The 26,665-nt window shown below is 36.5% G+C and overlaps 1 long non-coding RNA gene across 1 annotated transcript in view; it reads right to left on the reverse strand.

The window, feature by feature from the left end:
• LOC132365511 (uncharacterized) overlaps positions 1-26,665 on the reverse strand; it is a 643,069-nt gene that overhangs the window by 220,712 nt on the left and 395,692 nt on the right. The gene's annotated exons all lie outside the window — the stretch shown is intronic.

The following is a 26,665-nucleotide window of genomic DNA, read 5'->3' on the forward strand; positions in this document are numbered from 1 at the left end:
GACCACATTCAGCCTTCATAAGAGAGTCTTGATAATAGAGCGATGTGAGGTGGTATGTATTTACATGTTATTTTTGCTACAAGCAATGGGAAGTCATTGACTGTTAGTGAGTATGGGAGTTGCATCAATAGAGAATAATAGAATCTAAACCTTGAAGGGACATACACATTTAAATTTGTGTTTTAGAAGAGTGTACTGATGAGAGAATGTAGAATAACTCAAAAAAGAGACCAAATACGAAGCTATGAATTATAATATATGCCATAATGAGGTGCCTTCCTAAGAATTTAGAAAGAGGTATATAAGATTGCTTATGCCTATGAGCATCAGAGAAGATGCCAAACCATACTAAAGAACCAGATGGTCCTTAGACTAAGACTTTATAGGAACTCAGTAGAAGATTTTGTCATAGTTCAAGAAATAATTATAATCAAAAGGGGGTAACAATTATTATAATTTTGGAAAGTGGAATGCCAACAAAGAAGGAAGTGTCAATCTATCCATAGTACTCTTCAAGGGAAAGGAGGTTCTGGACCATGAAAGGTATTGCCTGATACTAGTGACCACTATGACTCTAAAGGTGATATGAATCCATTAGACTTTCACAGCTCCGTAACACTAGCCATTCAAATCATCTGACCAGCTCATCTTCTCTGATTCTATTCCTACCACCAACTTGCTAATTATCTTTTGGTTTGCATGTGATTAACCTTTAGAGAGAGTATACTGGCTAGTGAACTCTGATCTCTGGTCTGTTTGATTTTTATTGTAACTTTTAAAACTAGCATTAAGTTCTATATATTCATTTATTATAACTTTAGCCAGTTAAGACCCAGAGCCCTCTAATTTCCACCTGTATTAACTCTCATATTTCTAAAACTACAGAGCTGAGACCCTTAACCTGAACTGCAATGGGTACATGAAGATATTAACACTATAGAAATATATAGCTCTGTCTTACTGCTTACCTTCAAATTGTAACAGAGCATAACACATACTTGTTACATTGTAATATAAAGAAGTTAAAGGCAGAAGATATACCTAAGCAGAGTGAATACCTTAACACTAATTCTGTTGCCATATACCCCAAACACAGATAAAACTGAGTTACATAGCACTATAAGACTAATGCAGCTATTATGTTTAGAAACAAAAACTCTATCATATACATTTGTATTTTAGAATTTAAATTGACAATTATAGAAGATAAGAAAACATTGTCTAGAAATCTGATGACCTAATGAAATATATTTCACTTCTTTGCCACTCCTGGTATTGAAAAATGACATTTTCAAAAAGATAACTGTCTCACTTTAATATAATTATCCATTTTGCATTAATTTTTAAATAATTTTGACAGGCAAATATTAACATATTCCCTTACAAAAATATCAAACATTTAAATTATTGTCTCCTTTAATAATTCATATTCTAAAAAAAAATTATTTTTGCAATTCTACCCTACATTGGCTCTTTTATTTCCTGACTCCCATGATATACTTCTTTGAGTATTAATGCCTTCCACATATTAGCCTCGGTTCATTTTTTCTGAAATTAAAAAATATATATGAATAATATCAGGCATGTTTTCGGCATTTGTACATTTTGAAGCTTACAAATATAGTTCAGGATAAGAAACTGCCAGAGACTCCGGGGAAAACAGATAACAAACACTGAATTGTTTGCCATAGGTCATACTGACATCACATACATTCACTAAGAGAGAGATAACAACATCCTGCCAAATCATTCTAGGAAAAAAGGATAAAAGCTTAATAAAACAATTAGTGGAATATTTTTTCACCTATTTAAAGGCTGATTATGAAATGACTACTTATTATCCCCAGAGTTGTTAGTATAATACTTGGAGAAAGAAGTATGAACATTTGTTTAGACAGTGGTTATAACCAGACCAGGGTCGTATTTTATGTGACTTATGAGGTAATCTTGAAATAGTACAAAGACAGTAAATTGATACCTGTTACACTTTTGTATGAAAATATATATTATCCTCAGGAAATTTGGAGATACAATTTTAAAATCACAATTTAAAGAAATCTATGTAGCTTCCCTTTCTTCTCTTTAACAGTAAATCTACATATATGAGCTAATTTATAAGAGTTCCAAGAAATAAGAAAAAGATGAAAACTATACTAAGAAAAAACCTGTGTCATATCTGATTTTGAGGAAAAAAATTCCTCTCAAAGACCTAGTTTAGTAGCGGTAGACAGTACTATTATTTTAGAATTTGCCTGATGAGCTGGAGGAGTTGCAGAGGGGTGTCTACATCATGGGACCAATAAAACTCATGTTCTCAGATTCAATCAGCAATTAGCCCTCGTAGTGTGGAGTACAAGTTTAGGGAAAACAAAAATACATATGCAGAAGTTCCATCATACCATGCTAAAGTAAAATTTAATAAAAAATAATGGTGTTACATGGCTGGAATTTTCTCCACTTAATTTCCAGACTTATTATTCAAATGCTTAACTGACAGTTTGAAACCAGACAGCTAAAAACTCCATCTAGACGTGTCATGAACTGCAAACCCATCATGCTGAAAATTAGATTCACTACATATTCATTTAAAAATTATTTTGAGAAGCTATTCTGTTCAAGGCAATCTGTCTTTTTCCTCTCCCCATTCTACTCCCTCTTTCAGAACACCAAAATCTCAGGGCAGTGGACTGAAGGCTAAGTATTTCTGTTACACCAAAGTTAGCTACTTTATCAAACACTTTTACATCTTCTTTATAAATATGGACATTATTCAGTAAATAATTGCACAAAATAACCTGCTAACTTGGCCTGGTGTCTTCAGTTCTCTCTACGCCTTCTTGTTTCAGAAGTTTACTGCATTGGTATTGGTAAAATATCCACGGGTCTCTATTTATATAATTGCTACAGTGGCTCTCCATTAGTGCGAGGGTTTTAGTTGACGATAATAGAATCAAAAGACTATAACTATCAAACACAGGAAGAGTAGACTTTTGTTTCAATCATAATAATTTTTTGGGTGATTGAGAAAATCACTGCTTTAGTGAGGGCATTTTAAAACTTTGGTTTATAACCAAAGACAGTAGGAGAATAAAAGATAAGATAATTGATGAATTCAGAGCATAAATTCTAAGTAAGGTTGTTTTGTCCCTTTTTAACTAGCACAACCCACCTGTTATAATTTCCTATCTCTGAACAAGCACATACACACACACACACACACACACACACACACACACAGAGAAAATTACATGAATCACTTTTTTTTTATACTGGAACCTGAAAAGGTTTTGCTCTATTTAAGGTCTATGATACTTTACACAATTACATAATAAGCCCTTTTTCTAGCTTAGTTTTCTTCCACTTTACTTCAGGATAAATTGTAACAGTAACTATTTACAATATTCTGACCAAGATTTTAGAAAAAGAAAAGAAAAAAAGAAGAAAATATTAGATCTATGACTTCGTCTACTCAGGCTGCTGTAACAAAATACTATAGACTGGGGGGCTTAATCAACAGACATTTCTTTCTCACAGTTTGAGAGTCTGGGAAGTCTAAGATCAGATACCAGCAGATTCAGTTTCTGGTGAGGACCCTCGTCCTGAGTTGTGGGTTATCACCTTCTTCTTTAATTATTTTTTAATTTTTATTGGAGTATAGTTGCTTTACAATGTTGTGTTAGTTTCTACTGTACAGCAAAGTGAATCAGCTATACATATACATATATCCCCTCTTTTTTGGATTTCCTTCCCATTTAGGTCACCACAGAGCACTGAGTACAGTTCCCCATGCTACACAGCAGGTTCTCATTAGTTATCTATTTTATACATAGTAGTGTATACATGTCAATCCCAATTTCCCACTTCATCCCACCCACCCACCCCACCCCACCCCCGGTATCCATACGTTTGTTCTCTACGTCTGTGTCTCTATTTCTGCTTTGCAAATGAGACCATCTATACCATTTTTTTTAGATTCCACATATATGCGTTAATGTACGACATTTGTTTTTCTATCTCTGACTTACTTCACTCTGTATGACAGTCTCTAGGTCCATCCACGTCTCTACAAATGACCCAGTTTCATTCCTATCACCTTCTTCTTGTGTCCCTACATGGTGGTGACAGCTCTGATATCTCTTCCTCCTTTATACATGTGCTAATCCCATCATGAGGGCTTCAATAAATGAATTTCGGGAGACACAATTTAGTCCATATCAGTCTGTTTATAGTATTCATTTGATCATCCTCAAAATCACTTCAATGTTATTGAATGATAAGGAAAAAACTGTCATATTTAACAAGGCCAAATTTATTACAACCTATTTTTCCCCTTTATAAATCATTTTTCAGTAGAAGAAGAAATTTATAATACTTGTAAATCCATCAACACAGATCAAAATATTGGCAAAAATAATACCCTGAAAATATTTGTTATATTTACTTATAGTTAGTATGCTTTCTTTTGAAAATATTAAAAAATTAATTTTGTATATTATAAGATTGTTTTTATCCATTTCTAATGATAGTGCTTCTAACTTGTAACTACTTCTATAAGACATGGTGCCACTAGTGAAAGACAAATGCATCAAATATTATATGATTTAGGTAAGCTAGGCTGAAGTAGTAAATGGATGCCAAAGTTTAGCAGCTTAAGACAATTGGAGGTTATTTCTCAGTCATAGGTGTGTGCTCCTGGCTGATGGAGACTCTTCTTCATGCTACAATTTAGGGACTCAGACTCTTTTCACACTGTGATTCTGCTATGCCCTCAGGGCTTCAATATCATTACCTGGCTTTAGGATGCACAAGAAAAATACTCTTACTTCTTAAAAGTTTTACCTGGAACGTGAACACATAATTTCTACTCACAAGGTCATACCCAGATTCAAAGGAGATAGAGAAATACAGTTCCAGACTAGGAACAGCCATCATTCTACATCCTGAAAGGGTGAATACATTTTGCTGAACAGTAAGCTGCCTTTTCCACCATTATGCTCTATAAGCATAGAAGCATTCATTCAAGAAATATAATTTTTGGACAAGAAAGAAAGAAATTATTAAAAGTCATAAAAGCTTCTGGAAAATATATATTTGATATCTACATGTGGCATAGTTGTTTTATTTTGATAGTTCTTAAAATTGTTTCAAATTACTGCTTTGTTGACTAAGGACATAAATTTATTCATTTTAGTGTTTGGCCAAACAGAAATATTGCAGAAACATGTGTAATGATGCAACAATATGACCCTGATTCATTCAGTTCCCTAATCATGATTTCTAAAACATATCTACAGATGGAAAATATAAATGCACATCTGTTTCCTGACTCTTTTTATTTGTATATCAAAAGTCAATAGGTATCTAGGATCCTGACTGTGTAAACACTGACATTAAAAACTAGGATGGAATACCAATGAATTTCTCACAAGTTTATTTACTAGTTTCAATATCTATGTTTCTAGCTGCAACCACTCACTCAAACTCCAAATGAATTTCCAGTTGATTCAATTCTCTAACAGTGTAATGTACTGTTTACTCAAATTTAATAAGTCTAACACTAAATGTATCTTCTTCCCCTTAAACTTGAAACTTGCTTGTCTTCAAATATCTTGGTAAGTGAGGCAATAATGAATTATTGGCACTCATGTAAGAGGTGTCAGATCCTTGTCAATATGTCCTCAAGGAAAGCATTTTAGGAAAACAGAACCACACAGTGACAAAAAAAAAAACAAAGAAAAGAAAAGAAAAGCAATGCAGCTACCAATACTGATCAAGATAGTTCTTCAGGCAGGCATGATTATTAAACAAAGAAGGATCACTAAACATTTAAACAGATTCAGCAGCAAGGAAGAGATGAAAGAATAACAAATCAAACTGATTCTATATAAAAGAAGCAATAACTCAAGAAGAGAAAATAGTTTCATGTAAAATCCAATGATTATCCTCAAATAGATCAAGAGACTGTTGAATTCATAAAAAGAAACTGCTTGAGGCATAAAAGAATAAGAAAACAAAGAGTTCATAGAAATTAAAAATACAAGTTCCATTCAATCACCAAATTTTCTGAGTCTAAAGGACCATGCTAGTAGAGTTTCGAGATAAAATACAAGACACTCAGCTAGATTTGAGTTTCAGATGAGCAATGAGCAGGGTTTTTTTAGTGTGAGTATATCCCAAATATTGCATGGGATATCCTTATACAAAAGGTAATTTGTTGTTCTTCTAGAGTTTGAGTTTGACTGGGTGTCCTGTATTTTTACTTGTTAAATCTGACAGTCTTATGTGCTAGAAACTTCAGGAGTGAGGGGTGGATATCATATGCAAAGAGCAACACAAAGAAACTGTAAAGAACATTCGGATTTTTTTGATGTTAAAAATATAATTTCCAGATTAAAAATTAAATTGCTGAGTATAAGAATGACATAGCTCAAGACTTAAGTCTAAAAGACAGGGTCAGGGAATTTTCTTATAAGTTGGATCAAAAAAGATAGAAATGAAAACCATGAGGAAAAATTACAGGATATGGAGATTAGATTTAAAAAGGTAGAGGTAGCAACAAGGAAGATGGAGAGAAAGAGGGTTTTTTTAAAGTACTGTGTTTTCAGAGTTCAAGTCTCCCCACAACTAAGGCACCTGCCAGATGCTAGTGGGGGACCCTGAAGCCCCCGAGAGAAGGGAAGAACCCCCAAGCAAACTGGTAGGACGTGGGGGGGAGACTGATGAGGGAGGAGAAGTGGAGGCCGGACAGGACCAGCACCCCTGAGGGGTGGCTGAGACGGGGTAGAGTTTCCCATGCCTGGAGGGACCCTCAGGGGCTCCGATCACGGGGGAGTGGGTCAAACGTTTCCCTTACCCAATCAGCCGGGGAAGGCTGCCCAAATCTCTGCCAGATCCTAAACCCTCAGAGGTCCCCTCCGGGCTGCGTTGGTCCTGGCAGCATAGGAGGGAGGCTGGGAGAGAACAGGAGAGGCGGCCCTCCAGGACCAGAGGAGCGGGAAAGGAGCAGAGGGTGTTTGCCTCACCCACTTGGGCACTGGAGGCCTGCTGGGCTCCCAGGTGGGCTCCCCCACCCTCTGAGACCAGAGGTGGGAGGCACACCTGGGGCCCATCTGTTCTGTTAGGCCTAAGACTCACCCCCACACCCCCCAAACCCCCCCACACACCCCCTCCCCACCTTTTCGAGCCCTGTGGGTCCTAAGCATAGGCCCTGCCCACCGAACATGCCTCACCCCTGCTTAGGCCCTGCCCTCCAGAGCCAAGGTTTTTCCACGGTTTTTTTTCTCCTACTCTTTTTTACTACTGTAGTTCTGTTTTTTGTTGTTTCATCTATATTTTTATATTATACTTTTTCTAACATAGCTGTTAGTTTCCTAGCCTAATTTTATTTTTTATTTTGTTATTGTTCTCCTTTTTTTTTTTTTTTTTTGGTACCCCACGTAGCTTACAGGATCTTGGCTCATGAACCAGGGGTCAGGCCAAAGTTCCTGTGGTGAGAGCTCTGAGTCCGAACCACAGGACTAACAGAGAACCTCAGACCCCAGGGAATATTCATCAGAGTGAGGTCTTCCAGAGGTCCTCACCTAAGCACCAAGACCCAGCTCTACCCAACAGCCTACAAACTGTAGTGTTGGAAGCCTCAGGCCAAACAACCAGTAAGACAGGAACACAATCCCACTCACTAAAAAAAGGAAAAAAAAAAAGAGACAGCAAAAAAAATAGGTCACAGATGAAGGAGTAAGGTAAAAACCTATAAGACCAAATAAATGAAGAGGAAAGAGGCAATCTACCTGAAAAAGAATTCAGAGTAATGACAGTAAAGATGATCCAGAATCTCAGAAATAGAATGGAGGCACAGATTGAGAAAATACAAGAAATGTTTAACAAAGATCTAGAAGAACTAAAGAACAAATAAACAGAGATGAACAACACAAAAACTGAAAAGAAAAATACACTAGAAGAAATCAATAACAGAATAACTGAGGAAAAAGACTGAATAAGTGAGCTGGAAGACAAAATGGTGGAAATAACTGCCGAGGAGCAGATTAAAGAAAAAAGAATGAAAAGAATTTAAGACAATCTCAGAGGCCTCTGGGACAACATTAAATGCACCAAAATTCGAATTATAGGGGTTCCAGAAGAAGAAGAGAAAAAGAAAGGGTCTGAGAAAATATTTGAAAAGATTATAGTGGAAAACTTCCCTAACATGGGAAAGGAAATAGTTACCAAAGTCCAGGAGGCACAGAGACTCCCATATAGGATAAACCCTAGGAGAAACACACCAAGACACATATTAATCAAACTAACAAAAATTAAATTCAAAGAAAAAATATTAAAAGCAACAAGGGAAAATCAACAAAAAACATACAAGGGAATCCCCATAATGTTATCAGCTGATTTTTCAGCAGAAACTCTGCAAGCCAGAAGGGTGTGACACGATATATTTAAAGTGATGGAAGAGAAAAACCTACAACCAAGATTACTCTACCCAGCAAGGATCTCATTCAGATTCAACAGACAAATCAAAAGCTTTGCAGACAAGCAAAAGCTAAGAGAATTCAGAACCACCAAACCAGCTTTACAACAAATTTTAAGGAAACTTCTCTAGGTGGGAAACACAAGAGAAGAAAAAGACTCACAAAAACAAACCCAAAACAATTAAGAAAATGGTACTAGGAACGTACATATCGATGATAACCTTGAATGTAAGTGGATTAAATGTCCCAACCAAAAGACACAGATTGGCTGAATGGATACAAAATCAAGACCCATATATATATGCTGTCTACAAGAGACCCACTTCAGACCTAGGAACACATACAGACTGAAAGTGAGGGAATGGAAAAAGATATTCCATGCAAATGGAAATCAAAAGAAAGCTGGAGTAGCAAAACTCGTATCAGATAAAATAGACGTTAAAGACTGTGAAAAGAGATAAGGAGGAACACTACATAATGATCAAGGGGTCAACCTAAGGAGAAGATATAACAATTATAAATGTTTATGCACCCAACATAGGAGCACCTCAATACATAAGGAAAATGCTAAAAACCACGAAAGGGGAAATCGACAGTAATACAAAATAGTTGGGGATTTAACACCTCACTTACACCAATGGACAGATCATCCAAACAGAAAATAATAAGGAAACACAAGCTTTAAATGACACAATAGACCAGACAGATTTAATTGATATTTAAAGAACATTCCACCCAAAAGTGGCAGAATACACTTTCTTTTCAAGTGCACATGGACCACTCTCCAGGATAGATCACATCTTGGGCCACAAATCAAGCCTCAGAAAATTTAAGAAAATTGAAATTGTATCAAGCATTTTTTCTGACCACAATGCTATGAGATTGGAAATCAATTACAGGAAAAAAAACTGTAAAAACCACAAATACATGGAGGCTAAACAGTGACATACTAAATAACCAAGGGATCTCTGAAGAAATCAAAGAAGAAATAAAAAACTACATGACATGAAAACACAATGACCCAAAACCTATGGGACACAGCAAAGGAATTTCTAAGAGGGAAGTTTATAGCAATTCAATCTCACCTCAAGAAACAAGAAAAATCTCAAATAAAAAATCTAACCTTACACCTAAAGCAACTAGAGAAAGAAGAATAAAGAAAACCCAAAGTCAGTAGAAGGAAAGAAATCATAATGATCAGACCAGAAATAAATGAAATAGAAATGAAGAAAACAATAGCAAAGATCAATAAAACTAAAAGCTGGTTCTTTGAGAAGATAAACAAAATTGATAAACTCTTAGCCAGACTCATAAAGAAAAGAAGTGAGAGGACCCAAAACAATAACATTAGAAATGAAAAAGGAGAAATCACAACTGACACCACAGAAATACAAAGGATTTTAAGAGACTACTACAAACAACTATATGCCAATAAAATGGACAACCATGAAGAAATGGACAAATTCTTGGAAAGGTACAATTTTCCAAGACTGAACCAGGTAGAATTAGAAACTATAAACAGACCTATAACAAGCAATGAAATTGAAACTGTAATTAAAAATCGTCCAACAAACTAAAGTCCAGGACCAGATTACTTCACAGTAGAATTCTATCAAACATTTAGAGAAGAGCTAACACTGATCCTTCTCAAACTCATCCAACAAACTGCAGAGGGAGGAACACTCCCAAATTCATTCCATGAAGCCACCATCACCCTGATACCAAAACCAAAACAGATATCACAAAAAAATAAAATTATAAACCAGTATCACTGATGAACATAGATGCAAAAATCCTAAAAAATACTAGCAAACAGAACCCAACAACACATTAAAAGGATCATACACCATGATCAAGTGGGATTTATCCCAGGGATGCAAGGATTCTTCAATATACGCAAATCAATCAATGTGATACACCATATTAACAAATTAAGGAATAAAAACCATATGATCATCTCAATAGAATGCAGAAAAGCTTTTGACAAAATTCATCACCCATTTATGATAAGAACTCCAGAAAATGGGCATAGAGGGAACCTACCTCAAGATAATAAACGCCATTATGACAAACCCACAACAAACATCATACTCAATGGTGAAAAACTGAAAGCATTTCCACTAATATCAGGAACAAGACAAGGATGTCCACTCTTGCCACTCTGATTCCACATAGTTTTAGAAGTCCTAGCCATGGCAATCAGAGAAGAAAAAGAAATAAAAGGAATACAAATTGGAAAAGAAGTAAAACTCTCATTGTTTGCAGATGACATGATACTATACATAGAAAATCCTAAAGATGCTACCAGAAAACTACAAGAACTGATCAGTGAATTTGGTAAGGTTGCAGGATACAAAATTAATGCACAGAAATCTCTGGCATTCCTATACACTAACAACAAAAAATCAGAAAGAGAAATTAAGGAAACACTCCCATTTACGATTGAAACAAAAAGAAAAAAATACCTAGGAATAAGCCTACCTAAGGAGGTGAAAGACTTGTACTCAGAAAACTATAAAACACTGATGAAAGAATCAAAGATGACATAAACAGATGCAGAAATATACCATGTTCTTGGATTGGAAGAATCAATATTGTGAAAATGATTATACTACCCAAAGCAATCTACAGAGTCAATGCAATCCCTATCAAACTACCAATGTCATTCTTCACAGATTTAGAACAAAAAATTTTACAATTTGTATGGAAACACAAAAGACCCCGAATAGCCAAAGCATTCTTGAGAAAGAAAAACGGAGCTGGAGGAATCAGGTTCCTGACTTCAAACTATACTACAAAGCTACAGTAATCAAGACAGTATGGTACTTGCACAGAAACAGAAATATAGATCAATGGTACAAGATAGAAAGCCCAGAGAAAAACTCATGCACATATGGTCACCTAATTTACCACAAAGGTGGCAAGAACATACAATGGAGGAAAGAGAGCCTCATCAATAAGTGGTGCTGTGAAAACTGGACAGCTACATGTAAAAGAATGAAATTAGAACACTCCCTAAGACCATACACAAAAATAAAATCAACATGGATTAAAGACCTAAATGTAAGACCAAACACTTTAAAACTCTTAGAGGAAAACATAGGAAAAACACTCTTTGACATAAACAACAGCAAGATCTTTTTTGACCCACCTCCTAGAGTAATGGAAATAAAAACAAAAATAAACAAATGGGACCTAATTAAACTACAAAGTTTTTGCACAGCAAAGGAAACCATAAACAAGATGAAAAGACAACCCTCAGAATGGGAGAAAATATTTGCAAACAAAGCAACTGGCAAAGGATTAATCTCCAAAATTTATAAGTAGCTCAATATCAACAAAACAAACAACCAAATCCAAAAATGGGCAGAAGACCTAAATAGACATTTCACCAAAGAAGACATACAGATGGCCAAGAGGCACATGAAAAGATGCTCAACATCACTAATTATTAGAGAAATGCAAATCAAAACTACAAAGAGTTATCACCTCACACGGGTCAGAATGGCCATTATCAAAATATCTGGAAACAACAAATGCTGGAAAGGGGTTGGTGAAAAAGGAACCCTCCTGCACTGTTGGTGGGAATGTAAATTGATACAACCACTATGGAGAACAGTATGGAGGTTCCTTAAAAAACTAAAAATAGAGTTACCATATGACCCAGCAGTCCCACTACTGGGCATATACCCTGAGAAAACCAAATTCAAAAAGAGTCACGTACCACAATGTTCATTTCAGCACTATTTACAATAGCCAAGACATGGGACCAACCTAAATGTCCATCAACAGATGGACACATATATACAGTGGAATATTACTTTAGCCATATAAAGAAACAAAATTGAGTTATTTGTAGTGAGGTGGATGGACCTAGAGTCTGTCGTACAGAGTGAGGTAAGTCAGAAAGAGAAAAACAAATACCATATGCTAACACATATATATGGAATCCAAAAAAAAAAAAAAAAGGTACTGATGAACTTAGTGGCAGGGCAGGAATAAAGATGTAGACATAGAGAATGGACTTGAGAACACGGGGGTCGGGAGGGGGAAGCTGAGGCGAAGTGAGAGTAGCATCGACATATATACACTGCTGAATGTAAAATAGTTAGCTAGTGGTAAGCAGCAGCATAACACAGGGAGATCAGCTTAGTGCTTTGTGATGACCTAGAGACGTGGGATAGGGAGGGTGGGAGGGAGGCTCAAGAGGGAGGGGATGTGGGGATATATGCATGCATACGGCAGATTCACTTTGTTTTACAACAGAAACTAACACAGTATTGTGAAACAATTATACCCCAATAAAGGTCTATTAAAAATAAATAAAGTACTGTTTTCATTTTACGTAGTGAAAGGTTAGTCAAAACTTTCTAAATTTGAAAATCCTTAAGTAAATTATAAATATATTTTAATGTGCTACAAGAAACCAGTGGATGAATTTATAATGATAATATATCTATCAAGGTGGAAGAGAAAAAATGCTAAAATAATTCTCTTTCAAATGGGAAGAATATAATGTCTCAAGATAAAGGTATTTATTATTTAGTCCTGTAGTGAAATATTTAGTCTGGTTTCCTCCAAAGCAGGGCTTCAGACTAAGGCTTTAATAAATGTAGTTTATTTGGGAAGTGATTCCAAGAATGAGCAAAACAGTGAGTGAAACAGAGAAGAAAGAAAAGCAAATATATGAGCAGGTTATTGAGTTGGCTACCATCACAGGTGATTAAAACTCAATTCTAATGCGTTTCTGAGGAACATTAGAAAAATTATTTTACATTAATCTCCCAGGAAATGAAACAGGAAAACATTTATCCATCCACTCCCAGGCCCACTGAAAGCCAACATGTGTTCTATCTAATGTCAACACAATCAAGAATCTCATCAAAAGCAAAAGACCTCAGGCAAGTGAATGTGTACAAACTGTTCTTTCTATGTGAAAACAAGTTGAATTTAATCCTCCACTGATTGGCATTATAAAGATTACATTCACCAAATTAATAGCTATAATATGAAGTACTAGAGGTTGTGTTTATATTTTTTACTGAAGATACCATATCCAATAAAGGAACTGAGAGTACCATTTGTTTAATGCTCTGTTATTGCAACCTAATCTGTCATGATCAGTTTGTGTTTGCAGGGGCCATAGAGGCAAATTAAATGGAGATATGATGTTGCCAACTCCTCTCTCCACAATCCTTTCAATCACAGTAGCACTAATCTATGCAGTTCCTCTGGGGATGTATTGTTGCTTCTGATTTTCTGTTTTTGTTGGGAAACAGGAAACAGATTAAGGGGTATCCACTTGACCCTTCCTACAATGATGGCACTTATTTCACAGGTCAGGAAATAAATTTTAGAGTTCTGCCAGTCATAAAATATATACTCAGTGGCCATGGAAATATCCTCGGAGTAGATACCTGGACCACTGAACTCATCAAGAAAGTAACTTGAGCCAGAGTACCATTTATATCCTGGACTCCATCAGCTCTCACTTTATCCAGAGGACCATAATGACATTGTGGGTCCTCTGGTATCAGTGTTATCTCAGATTTTTATCCAAGCAATCCTCATAGAGTCTAGGTATTACCCTTTCCCCAGAATAGTTTACTTGGTAAATAACTATAGCCACCTGGGGAAAAATTAGAATTTCTCTCAGAAATTAATGTGTTGATGTTGCAAAGACTTTTCTCAGTGGAATCTGGCCCCTTTTCAATCAATGGATGCTGGGTGTGTGAATTGACTTACATCAGGAAACTGGGTGAGGCACTGTGATTTTTCCATTGCAGTGTCTAACTTCAGACTTCTGCTCACCAGACATTTTGTTCTGTTTTTGTTGTTGTTAATATAAGTCAGATAGTACTATATTTAACTGATGGTCTATCATGCGCTATGAGACACCGTAATCTTTTAGTTTTACCCAGAAATCGTTCTGAGACAAAATATACTGATTGTTTTTCTCTAGCATGCAGACTCTTTTTCTAGCACAGAAAATTTAGGGAAATCTGAGCATTCAGTATTCTCAATTCTGCTGCACATTTTAGTAATTGTATCTAATTTATCTCTGCAAACTATGTGTTTCAAGCTGGATTCCACCATTCTTGAACCCCATTATTCTTGATTCTAGGGAGCCCAGTCTCATAGCATCATCTTCTACTCCTAATCTCAACCTCCAGATGTTAACTACAACTAATTCTCCAAGAAGCTAGTATCGTTCTCACTAGTACATTTCTTATTGTCTAAGCAAACAGAACATCCTCTGGGACCTCCTGGGAAACAGCCAGTAGATAGGTTCTCTGGTCTCACATAATGAAACCATTCAAACATTCCCATTTTCCTGAGCTTTCTGGCCCCTTGCTTATTACTATGTCAAAGCTGTCCCAGTATTTCCATTTTATCATTGAAGATCATTGTTATGTCCAATGTATAAGAAGCCATTCTGAGGTACATTTAAGCAGATTAAACTTGACCCCCAGAACAATAAGTTTTTCCCTACCCAGGCTTATAACTTAGGATGAATTCTAACATCCTCAAGATCCCACACGTTTTCCTCTGGTTCCTGATGGCACGTTAGCCAAATCTTAAGACTTCTTTAGTTTGTGAGCTCTTTTCTCCCATAGCAAGAACTTTATTTTCTAGCTAAGGCTCTTATCATGATGTGGACCGGAGGAAATGGGGAGTGGCAAGGGCAGAAGTTGCAGACTTTACAAAATATCAGGTTTTGAGATGTTGGTCTTTCTTGAGGTTTTTACAGGTTCTCCAAGCAAGAGTAGCTATTTTTTTCCCCTCTAGTATGCAGATTCTTTGCTAGTACAGAGAACTAAGGGCAACCTGGCTGTTCAACAGTGCCAAGTTTGCCAGTCCTAATGTCTTCTTCCCATGATTCTAGCTCACCGTCCCTTCTTATCAAGGCCTTGTCTCTGACACCAGGGAACCATTAAGGCTATGCATTCTTTATTGCTCTGTTACACTTACAATTAGATGCTGGGCCTAATTTTTCAGAAAAATGTTCCCTGCAAATACAGGTGAAAATGTCCTTAGAAGCTGCCATATAGCAACTCTGGTTCTGACAGTATGCCTAGAGTTGATCATTAACTAAAATGCACTAGTCATTTTCTTTTTTCAGTGCATCCAAAGTAGTTTACAGTAACCAGACAGCTCCACAATCCTGAAAATGTCCCTTGTCCCTTTCCATTCAAGTGCAATAGTTTCTGCATAACCCAACACTTTCTCTTCTCCCTACACTTTCATTTAAATCCATCCCAGGTGTGTGACTGTGATGGTTAAGTTTATGTGTCAACCTGACTAGGTAATGATGCCCAGATATGTAGCCAAACATTATTTTAGATGTTTCTGGGAGGATGTTTTTGGATGAGATTAACATTTAAATTTGTGGGCCTTGAGTAAAGCCAGTTGCCCTCCATAATGTGGTTGGACCTCATCAAATCAGAGCAAAGACTGACCTCCCTCAAGCAAAAAAGAAATTCTGCCAGCAGTCTTTGGACTTAACCGCACATTGAATCTTCCTAGCCTGCCAAACTTCGGGCATAAATTGTAGCATCAGTTCTTCCTGGGTCTCCAGTCTGCCAGCCCACCTTACATATTTTGGAATCGCCAGTCTCAATTATGTGAGCAAGACTGAAGAATACGAAGTCCCGGGTCCCAGTCCCCACCCCCAACAGAAACTATATATGAATGAGAGTGAGAGAGAGAATTTGTGAGAATTATGGAACCCAGGGGAAAGGTTACAACACACCAGTGGAGCAAAAATAAATGAGAAAAACTGCATCAAAATGTGTAAGAAGAGTACTTTATCCATATCACTTATCCCTCAATCTACCACAGCACAGTGCTGAAAAGGAGGCCCTGGGACCACAGTTTCTGCTATAGGTGAAAGAGAGACCAAGGTAGACATCCAACTTCCTCAGCATTTGACACTGCCTTAGTGGCTCACTTATATACAAGTTCATGCGGAACACTAGGGGAATTGTCATGGCTAGCTTGCCTGAGGGGAGCTAGGAACAAATAAAAGGATGAGAACTTTCAGCTGCCAGCAAGTGTGAATCTTGGCATCAGCCCGTTGACCTCCACCAGTGGCTTTGCCAGCCCTGCCAAACTGCAGTCCCTCCAAGTCCTTGCCAGCTTTACCCAACCATGGAGCCTCCCCTGGCTCTGCAGATGACACCAGGTCAAGAACTCCCAGAGCCACCCCACCCAGTGATGGAGGCTATCAGTAGCCTCTGTCCCACAAGGGAGCCCTGCCAGCAGCCTTGCAACTAAGTGGACCCCTTACTAGGCATACCCAACCACAGAGTCCCATGGAGCCCTTTCAGGAACCTCAGGATCACATAGCCCTGCCTACTGGCTCTGCCCAACCATGGAGCACCATCAGGAACCTGGCCTCACCACAGAGCCTTGCCAGCAGCTTCATCTGACAAAGGAATCCCATCAGTACAGTAGCCTTGTCCAACCTTGGAATCCCACCAACATAACTGCAGACCCCTGTCTACTGGTTTTGCCCAACTGGCAAGGCTCCATCAGTAGACTCACCTAACTATGGATCCCTGCCAGTGGCTTGTCTGACTGTGGAGCCTCACTAGCCAGCCCCACCTGACTATGGAGACCTAGCTGCAGGCTCTGACCAACTGGGGAACACTGACAGTGGGTTCCATCTGACCATGAACCCTAGTAACAAGTCCCTCACAACCTTAGAATCTGATCAGCAGGCCCCATTCACTGACCATAGCCCCCAGTAATAGGTTCCACCCAATTATGGAGACTGCCAGCTAACTCATTCAGAATCCTAGGCCAGGTGATAAGTGAATGCCTTCTGCTGCCAAAGCCAGCCTGTAAAGTCCAATGCAAGGACACCAATGCAAGGATACAAGGGTCAGGAAGAAGCAGAGAAACATGACATCACCAAAGGAAACTAATAAAGTTCCAGTAACTGACCCTAAAGAAATGGAGATCCATAAACTACTTGATATCAAAATAATCATTTTAAGGAAGTCCAGTGGACTACAAGAAAACATAAATAAACAATTAGAAATCAGGAAAACAATACATGAACAAAATGAGAAGTTCAACAAATAAATAGACCATAGAAAAGACTGAACAGAAATCTTAGAATTGAAGAATACAATGACTAAACTGAAAATGTCAATATAGAACTTCAGCAGCAGACTCTATCAAGTAGAAGAAATAATTAGTGAATTCAAAGATGTCATTTGAAATTATCCAGTCAGGGAAGCAAAAAGAAAGAAAAACAAAAAAGAGTAAAGATAGCCTATGAGACTAATGAGACACCTTCAAGAGAAACAATACACATATTATGGGAGACCCAAAAGGAGAAGAGAGGGAAAGAGAGGGCAGAAAGATTATTCAAAGCAATAATGGCTAAAAACTTCCCAAATCTGCAGAGGGAAATGTACATCCAGACTTATGAAACCCCAAAGTTTCTAAATAGGTTGAACCTGAAGAAGTCTATACAAAAACCACATTGTAATTAAGTTATCAGAACTCAAAGAACCTAGGGGCAGGACAAGAATAAAGATGCAGATGTAGAGAATGGACTTGAAGACATGGGGAGGGGAATGGGTAAGCTGAGACAAAGTGAGAGAGTGCCAGTGACATGTATACTCTACCAAATGTAAAATAGATAGCTACTGGGAAGCAGCAGCATAGAACAGGGAGATCAGCTCAGTGCTTTGTGACCACCTAGAGGGGTGGGATAGGGAGGGTGGGTGGGAGATGCAAGAGGGAGGAGATATGGGGATATATGTATACGTATAGCTGATTCACTTTGTTATACAGCAGCAACGAACACAACAATGTAAAGCAATTATATCTCAATAAAGATGTTAAAAAAAAAAGTCAAAGATAAAGAGAAAATCCTAAAAACAGCAAGAGAAAAGTGATTTATTAAATTCAAGGGAACCCCATGAGACCATTAGCAGATTTTTCAGGAGAAATTTTGCAAACGAGGCAAGAGTGGGTTGATACATTCAAAGTACTGATTTGAAGGGGGAAAAAAAACCCTGCCAACCAAGAATACTGTACCCAGCAAAACTGTCCTTCAGAATTAGAGAAGAGATAAAGATCTTCCCAGATAAACAAAACCCGAGGGAGTTCATAACCACTAGACGTGCCTTACAAGAAGTGGATTTGCAAGCCTCCATAATTGTGAGACCAATTCCTCAACATAAATCTCTCTATGCATACCCACATCCTATTTGTTGTTTCTCTGAAGAATCCTGACTAAAATAGGTGAGACTCAGTATTTTTATGCTACAACAGGACTGGAGATATCTTCATTTTCTTAAGATCAGGGACAGGATTACTATTCCTTTTTTAACAGCAAATGATCCTGTTCTAAATTCCCATACAGAGTGTGTGCTATTATTCCTAGAACTAGTTGTCTTAGCATGGGTTCACCACAAATCACAGCCTGGGGCAGAGTTGTGTGTGCATGTAATTTATTTGTTAAGTAAGCTCAGGAAGTAGGAGTTAGGCATAGGGGTTGTGAAGGAGGAGAGTAGGAAAAGCTAATACAAGGATGAACAATGAATTTGGCTACCCCTTCAGGCAACTAGTGTCCTTTCCTGCCAGATCATCTAACAATTTTTATGAAATGAGTCAGTTAGGTATTGACTCCCAGCTACTGTTGGCTCATATGGGCCCTATGGGCTTGGAGTCCCCACACATCTGTGTTCCACACATGAGTGCTGAGTAGGTTCTCTGTAGCATCAGTAAGCCTTGGCACAGGGAACAAGTTAGCACAGGGCCAAGATGAGATGCTCTCAGGTTACATCTGCATGAGGCTAGTGGAAACCTGAACAGAACTGATTGTCAGAGCAGAGGCTGGAAAATGTGGGGGATGAGATGTTTTGAAGTGTTATACAAGAGGAGTCTCTACACAGATTGTAAGCTTCCAGAGACCTAAAAGAGAATCAACTAAAAATGTCTGAAAATGGGAAGTTAGACTGAGAGGTATGATAGGAATAAGAAGGAAGATATTTAATTTTCATTTTATTTCCTTTTGAATAATATGATTATTTTTCATCCCAGGAATATGTTACTTTTTAAGTTAAATAGTAATAACAAACTGGCAAATAAAATATGATTCACTTTGTATCATTCTTTCAAAGTTTCTCACTTACTTTGGATATAAAAATCTAAGCTCTGCATTCAGAATCTGAATTGATGTTTCTCTCCAACCTCATTGTTTTCCCATCCCTTCTTCACACCTTACACACTTCACATGTAATACTTGGCATTTTTCAACTGTGCCATGCTCTTATTTTCATACTTTACACATGTGATTTAACCTCAGTAGAATGTCTTTGTCGTCATTACATTTAGATGATGATAATAGTAACAATAATAGTAACAACAATAATAATAATAAAATTAAGGATATGGTTTATTTTTAACATGCCAGGCCAGGCACATTTTTTAAATGTAATTCCTGCATGTTTTTCCAGTTACATTCCAGATAAAGTTTCTTCAGAGCCTTCTCATTTCCAAACTAACCTAGATTTGATAACTTCTTCTGAGACCCCATAAAATCCTTTGCATACCTCTCTCAGAAAAACATATTTATTCCACTTTTTGTAATTAGTTCTTCTCTATTTCTCTCACTAGTTTGTGAATGCTGATATCCTTTAGAATAGAGATGTGTGATCTTGATTTGTCTAGTACATAGCACAATGTTAACACTGAAAGCTGCATACTTTAGCAATGTCAGTTTATAACTGTAATTATAGTTTATAGCCACCTTGATACTAAATTACTTTTCAGGGTACTTAGAGTTTAAATTATTTTCTTTTCCTCCTTATGTCTGTATAGATGGGTCCTTTAATTCAAGAACTACGTAATTACAGTTTCCTTAATACTAACATAAACTTATTTTAACCAATATTTTTATTCCACTTATTTATACATTGTTTGTAGAAGTCTTCTTTGTAATTTCTCTTATGTTGACTTTCAGAATTCTCTTCCCTGACATTCCTCATTATGTTTGATAACAATATATTAGAACTTTGATTATTTCTGCATAATACTTAAAATGCATTCACTTTAGAATCTTATTTTATAAGTATGTTAAGTATTGACTCAAAGAACAGCATTGAAATTTCAACAAAGATTGCACTATCCCAGTGGGAATAAATCTCTACTTTACAACCTAGAGCTATCTGAGTCAAAGTAATTTTCTATATATATCCCTTTATAAGTAATTACATTATTTTTATACTGTTCTACAAATATTAGAGAAAACACTTGAACTCTGATGCCTTAACATTACTTTAGGCATGAAACAAAAGAAAATGGAATCATATTGGCAGCTATATTTAAACCCCATTCAAAGAAGTTTGGATCATGTCTCAAACTGTGTCTGAAAGTAGATATTTATAAATTGCTTTGAATTATAAACACCTTTCTTCTCCCAAGGAGCTTATTCTGATAGTATTTATACTGTGGCATTTCAAATAATTGATTTGTTTCAGTGTGCATGTCCAGAGGCCCCAAGGACATTGCCATGTTTTTCACAGACCTAATAAGTAAAATTAACTTGAGGCAAAAACCAATGAAGGTAAGCTAATGCAATCTAGAGGGGGGAATGAAGACTCAGTATGTTGTATGTCATTCATCTCATGAACTAGTTTTCTGTGTGCTACAAAAATATTGAAGATATATAAGTTATTGAATTTTCTATTTCCATCCCTGGCCTTGTGCTGACTCAGTAACTGACAGTGGGCAAGAAGTCACTTCACTTTTTGCAGCTGCAGTACATTTACTTAGTAGAAAATATGTTCTTGGTCAGTTGTGCTTTAACAGCATTACCTGCCAGACATGACAGTGACTGATGAGATCATATTATGAATAAATTTAACTTCCTTAGATGGTGAGAATTAGCAAATCATAACTCATATCTTCCTTAGTGGAGAAAAGAGACCTCCTGCCACAGCTCCACTGCAGGCAGGCCCACCCTAATGCTACTTGACCAATGAAAATTCCTTAGATTCTCTAATAAACCTTTGTCTCAAGAGAATCTTACAATATTGCCTGAGTCGAGGCACCAATGATCAAAGATCTTATCTAACATAAAAGATTTTGGAAGAGAAAGTGATGTTAAAACTTCTAGTTTTCAGTAAGTACATTTAATAAGACATTAACACTGTTCCTAGAATTTACAGCTTAGCTATTTTCTATTATCTGCCTGAATGTAACTCTAAAATATGGCTGAATTTAGCAAAATTAGGATTGTATGAAACACTGTGACCTAAAAAAAAAGACAAGCACGTTTTTAAGTCACCATTTATGTTGTTTCAGCCTGAATTTAGAGTTTATTTTTACCCTCAACAAAGTATCTGTTTTGTTTAATTTTAAGTAGATGTGAAAAGTTCATACATTTCCTAGGAGTATATGTCTCAGCATTATTGTATGCCCAAGCTGTCAATGTCAGAATTAGAAAAGAAATGAGCAAAGGAGTATGATGTGCATATGCACATTTATTTTATACCAACTTAATGGTGACTCAATCCCACTTGAAATGGAATGCAACTGAAATATTAACATAAAACGCTATCTTCTATTCTTGGTAAAATCTTAGCATGAATAAAAAACAACAGAATTAAATAAAAGGGTTTTTTTTTTAACACAGTCTATTTTCTAAAGACTATTACAAGACACAAAGAAGGACATTACATAATAGTCAAGAGATCAATCCAATAAGAAGATATAACAGTTGTAAATATTTATGCACCCAACATAGGAGCACTTCAATACATAAGGCAAAAGCTAACAGCCATAAAAGGGAAAATCGACAGTAACACAATCATAGTAGGGGACTTTAACACCCCACTTTCACAAATGGACAGATCATCCAAAATAAAAATAAATAAGGAAACACAAGCTTTAAATGATACATTAAACAAGATGGACTTACTTGATATTTATAGGACATTCCACACAAAAACAACAGAATACAATTTCTTCTCAAGTGCTCACAGAACATTCTCCAGAACAGATCATATCTTGGGTCACAAATCAAGGCTTGGTAAATTTAAGAAATTTGAAATTGCATCAAGTATCTTTTCCGACCACAACACTATGAGACCAGATATCAATTACAGGGAAAAAAAACCTGTAAAAAATACAAACATATGGAGGCTAAACAATACACTACTAAATAACCAAGAGATCACTGAAGAAATCAACGAAGAAAGCAAAAAATACCTGGAAACAAATGACACTGAAAACACGACTACCCAAAACCTATGAGATGCAGCAAAAGCAGTGCGAAAAGGAAAGGTTATAGCAATACAATCCTACCTCAAGAAACAAGAAACATCTCAAATAAACAACCTAACCTTACACCTAAAGCATTTAGAGAAAGAAGAACAAAAAACCCCCAAAGTTAGCAGAAGGAAAGAAATCATAAAGATCACCTCAAAAATAAATGAAAAAGAAATGAAGGAAATGATAGCAAAGATCAATAAAACTAAGAGTTGGTTCTTTGAGAAGATAAACAAAATTGATAAACCATTAGCCAGACTCATCAAGAAAAAAAGAGAGAAGATTCAAATCAACAGATTTAGAAATGAAAAAGGAGAAGTAACCACTGATCCTGCAGAAACACAAAGGATCATGAGAGACTACTACAGCAACTATATGCCAATAAAATGGACAACGTGGAAGAAATGGGCACATTCTTAGAAAAGCACAACCTTCCGAGACTGAACCAGGAAGAAATAGAAAAAATAAACAGACCAATCAGAAGAACTGAAATCGAAACTGTGACTAAAACTCTTCCAACAAACAAAAGCCCAGGACCAGACGGCTTCACAGGCGAATTCTATCAAACATTTAGAAAAGAGCCAACACCTATCCTTCTCAAACTCTTCCAAAATATAACAGAGAGAGGAACACTCCAAAACTCATTCTATGAGGCCACCATCACCCTGATACCAAAACCAGACAAAGATACTACAAAAAAAGAAAATTACAGACCAATATCACTGATGAATATAGATGAAAAAATCCCCAACAAAATACTAGCAAACAGGATCCAACAAAACATTAAAAGGATCATAAACCATGATCAAGTGGGATTTATCCCAGGGATGCAAGGATTCTTTCAATATATGCAAATCAGACAATGTGATACACCATATTAACAAATTGAAGAAGAAAAACCATATGATCATCTCAATAGATGCAGAAAAAGATTTTGACAAAATTCAACACCCATTTATGATAAAAACCCTCCAGAAAGTAGGCATAAAGAGAACTTACCTCAACATCGTAAAAGCCATATATGACAAACCCACAGCCAACATCATTCCCAATGGTGAAAAACTGAAACCATTTCCACTAAGATCAGGAACAAGACAAGGTTGCCCACTCTCAACACTATTATTCAACATAGTTTTGGAAGTTTTAGCCACAGCAATCAGAGAAGAAAAAGAAAGAAAAGAAATTTATATTGGAAAAGAAGTGAAATTGTCACTGTTTGCAGATGACATGATACTATACATAGATAATCCTAAAGATGTAACCAGAAAACTACTAGAGCTAATCAATGAATTTGGTAAAGTAGCAGGATACAAAATTAATGCACAGAAATCATTTACATTCCTATATACTAATGATGAAAAATCTGAAAGACAAATTAAGGAAACACTGCCATTTATCACTGCAACAAAAAGAATAAAATACCTAGGAATAAACCTACCTAAGGAGGTGAAAGACTTGTACTCAGAAAACTATAAAACACTGATGAAAGAAATCAAAGATGACATAAACAGATGGAGAAATATACCATGTTCTTGGATTGGAAGAATCAATATTGTGAAAATGATTATACTACCCAAAGCAATCTACAGAGTCAATGCAATCCCTATCAAACTACCAATGTCATCCTTCACAGATTTAGAACAAAAAATTTTACAATTTGTATGGAAACACAAAAGACCCCGAATAGCCAAAGCAATCTTGAGAAAGAAAAACGGAGCTGGAGGAATAAGGCGCCCCAACTTCAAACTATACTACAAAGCTACAGTAATCAAGACAGTATGGTACTTGCACAGAAACAGAAATATAGATCAATGGTACAAGATAGAAAGCCCAGAGAAAAACTCATGCACATATGGTCACCTAATTTACCACAAAGGTGGCAAGAACATACAATGGAGGAAAGAGAGCCTCATCAATAAGTGGTGCTGTGAAAACTGGACAGCTACATGTAAAAGAATGAAATTAGAACACTCCCTAAGACCATACACAAAAATAAAATCAACATGGATTAAAGACCTAAATGTAAGACCAAACACTTTAAAACTCTTAGAGGAAAACATAGGAAAAACACTCTTTGACATAAACAACAGCAAGATCTTTTTTTGTCCCACCTCCTAGAGTAATGGAAATAAAAACAAAAATAAACAAATGGGACCTAATTAAACTACAAAGCTTTTGCACAGCAAAGGAAACCATAAACAAGATGAAAAGACAACCCTCAGAATGGGAGAAAATATTTGCAAACAAAGCAACTGGCAAAGGATTAATCTCCAAAATTTACAAGTAGCTCAATATCAACAAAACAAACAACCAAATCCAAAAATGGGCAGAAGGCCTAAATAGACATTTCTCCAAAGAAGATATACAGATTGCCAGCACACACATGAAAGGATGCTCAACATCACTAATCATTAGAGAAATACAAATCAAAACTACAATGAGGTATCACCTCACACCAGTCAGAATGGCCATCATCAAAAAATCTACAAACAATAAATGCTGGAGAGGTGTAGTGAAAAGGGAACCCTCTTGCACTGTTGGTGGGAATGTAAACTTGTACAGCCACTATGGAGAACAGTATGGAGGTTCCTTAAAAAACTAAAAATAGAACTACCATATGACCCAGCAATCCCACCACTGAGCATATACCCTGAGAAAACCATAATTCAAAATGAATCATATATCATAGTGTTCATTACAGCTCTATTTACAACAGCCAGGACATGGAAGCAACCTAAGTAGCCATCGACAGAAGAATGGATAAAGGAGATGTGACACATATGTACAATGGAATATTACTCAGCCATAAAAAGAAACAAAATTGAGTTATTTGCAGTGAGGTGGATGGACCTAGAGTCTGTCATACAGAGTGAAGTAAGTCAGAAAGAGAAAAACAAATACTGTATGCTAACACATATATATGGAATCTAAAAAAAAAAAGAAATGGTTCTGAAGAACCTGGGGGCAAGACAGGAATAAAGATGCAGACATAGAGAATGGACTTGTAGACACAGGGAGGGGCAATGGTAAGCTGGGATGAAGTGAAAGAGTGTCATGGACATATATACACTACCAAATGTAAAATAGATAGCTAGTGGGAAGCAGCCGCATAACCCAGGGAGATCAGCTCAGTGCTTTGTGTCCAGATAGAGGGGTGGGATAGGGAAGGTGGGAGGGAGACTCAAGAGGGAGGAGATATGGGGATATACGTATATGTATAGCTGATTCACTTTGTTATACAGCAGAAACTAACACACCATTGGAAAGCAATTATACTCCAATAAAGATGTTAAAAAATAAAAAAATAAAAATCAAATAAATGTACTTTAAAGGGAACAAATAAATTACTATGGATAAGAAGCAGAGACTACATTCAAGGAAAGCATAATTATTCAAATATTTTTTTTTAAAGATTTTGTTGGTCTAAATAACAATCATGTTTTAATTAACATTTCATAAAATTTGTAGCTGTACTTAAAGAAATATATATATAGTCTATTTTCTATTAAAAGCTTTTTTTTTTAACATAGTCCATTTTTTTTTCCCATTAATTAACAGTTCTGTGGGACTTTGCCCTGGGCCAGTAGCTAGGCTCTGATCTCACATGTCTAACAAATATCTGCAAGTGGAGGCAATAGATCTAATGTTACCCACCAGTTCGGTTCAGTCCTAACCTCCACTTCTAATTGCTCTGATGTCCTCAGGATCCCATGTGCCAAAATGAGCTTGTTTCACCACCCCATGTGCCTGAATCAGTTTCCAGAAATAGTTTCTGCACTGAGGCTTTTTGCAAACACATAGGTTTGAAAGGAACTGTGTGTATTAGATTCACTTCTGCAAAGTTACTGTGTCCGGTTATGAAGATAAAGATTCTGTAAGATTCTTCAGCTTGTTCT

The sequence above is a fragment of the Balaenoptera ricei genome, chromosome 4 (genome assembly GCF_028023285.1).
Source record: "Balaenoptera ricei isolate mBalRic1 chromosome 4, mBalRic1.hap2, whole genome shotgun sequence".
Classification (NCBI taxonomy): Eukaryota; Metazoa; Chordata; class Mammalia; order Artiodactyla; family Balaenopteridae; genus Balaenoptera; species Balaenoptera ricei.